The sequence below is a fragment of the Pteropus alecto genome, unplaced genomic scaffold (assembly GCF_000325575.1).
Source record: "Pteropus alecto unplaced genomic scaffold, ASM32557v1 scaffold113, whole genome shotgun sequence".
NCBI classification, from domain to species: domain Eukaryota; kingdom Metazoa; phylum Chordata; class Mammalia; order Chiroptera; family Pteropodidae; genus Pteropus; species Pteropus alecto.
This window is the reverse complement of record NW_006433949.1, coordinates 4262455-4264551: the sequence shown is the minus strand read 5'-3', so window position 1 is coordinate 4264551 and position 2097 is coordinate 4262455.

The following is a 2097-nucleotide window of genomic DNA, read 5'->3' as shown; positions in this document are numbered from 1 at the left end:
ACTTTCATTGCTTAAACTTCCGCTTCCTCTAGAAACAACTTAAAAAGCCAGATCAAATCATCATCATCATCATCATCATCATCATCATCATCATCATCATCATCATCAATCTACTTAAAGGCATTCAGAGAGCTGTGAAATAAGCAGGACCGGAGGGGCCAAGATCCTAGAGAGAGAGGAGTTGTGTTAAGGTGAACTGACATTCTGTTCTTGTTACTTTTTCTTGCCTCTAGGGACAGAGAAACCAGCAGAACTTCTGGCAGCCTCATAGGGCTGAAGAGATTGGGGATTTGGGAGACTAATATCCCCGGGAGAAGGGAGGGGCACACAAATGAGCTTGATAGACGGTGGTTTCTTCTTAAGACATTTGGCAAATTCTGAAACAGTGCAGGCTAGGAGGCTAAAGATCCAAGCAGAAAGTCCCACCCAAACAGAGCAGAGCGTTCAGCAGTCTTGCTATGTTATGGACACAAGGACCAGAACCAGGAGGGAAGGGCCTCCATGAACGTCTTAGGTTCTCAGTTGGAATCCCTGAAAGGTGCTTTTTATCAAAACTGCAACCCAGCCTCCTCCCAGCTCAGCCTCCGATTGGATTAAGATGGTCAGTCCCCATGCCATCTGTCTTGCAGAGAAAGTGTGAGCCCTCTTTAGAGTTAGATAATATCACCTAGAAACTCTGTTTTTTTTTCATGCACAGATCATATGGCATTCAACAAAAATTACAAGGCCTGCCAAGAGACAGGACTACATTACTGAAAACAAAGAGAAAAATAGCCAATGGAAACAGACCCCACAGGTGACCGAGGTATTGGAATTAGCCAAGGGCTTTACATTAACCTTGATTAACATGTTCAAGAAAAACAAAGCAAAAAATGGAAAAAATAGATGAAAAGAGAATTTTCCAGAGAATCAAAATCAAATCAAAGATTGAGAGCATATAGAACTCACGCGACCTTCTCATTAACACCAGGATTTTGAAAATGCTGCTCCAGCTCCGTATGAGCAATAAAACCCCATGGCCCATAGTCTGCCATAAAGTTTGCCATGACTGGCTGTCATGCTCTCTACTTCTCAAGTGGCTTCCTTTAAGGGACACACGTTGTATCCTGTGTTCTGAGTCTACTGTGCCCCATAAGCCCAGTTCCCTGACATGGAGCTGTGTTCACCTGGAGAAAGAGGTGCCTTTTGCTAATTATCCTAAGAATATTTTTTGGGTAATGTGTGTTGGGAGTCCTGTTAGTCAAGATGGTCAGGGAGATGACATTTGAGTTGATGCTGAGCGACAAAGAGACAAGCAGGAGAGGAACAGGGGGAAATGTGGTCCGGGCAGAGGGGACATAGAGTGTAAAGAACTCCGAGACGAGAATGGTGATTTAATCAGGGGCGGCTAACTTTTCTGTAAAGGTCCAGATATTAAATATTTTAGGTGTTGCAGGCCCTAAGTATCTGTTGCGACTACTCAATTCTGCTGTTATAATGCAAATGTAAATACAGACAATAAACAAATGGGTGTCAGTGTTCTAATAAAACTATTTATGGACACTAAAATCAGAATTTCTTATAATTCTCACATATCACAAAATAGTCTTTTGATTTTTTTCCAGACCATTTTAAAGTGTAAAAAAACCATTTTTAGCTCTGGGGCCATGGTGTGCTTATATAAGGTTGGTTAGGTAGGCTGGGATCAGATCATGCAGGACATGTAAGATACGGTAGCAATCAGATTAAGGCAAAGGGCCTTTCCCCTTCCAATTGGAAAGCCACCCGTCAGGGTAACTGCAGGCCGGGGTACCAATTCTGGGAGGCAGCTTCCTGCAGCTCACAGATCATCAGGGTTGTTTCATTTTCCCCCAGTGACAAGAAAGGACAAACGAACAAAACGACAGGCACGCACGCACACACACCCCCGAGCCAGAAAGCGAGAGAGGACGTGTCCAGGTTCACGCTGACGCTTCTCCAGCACGCACCCAGGGTTTTAAAGTTGGGTGCACACCTGCTCCCAGGAAGAGCGCACCTGCTTAGCAGTACTCCGGCCTCGTCTCGCGAGAGCGGGGCTGTAGTAGTGGCCCCCACCCCCACCCCATCACCAAATCCCTC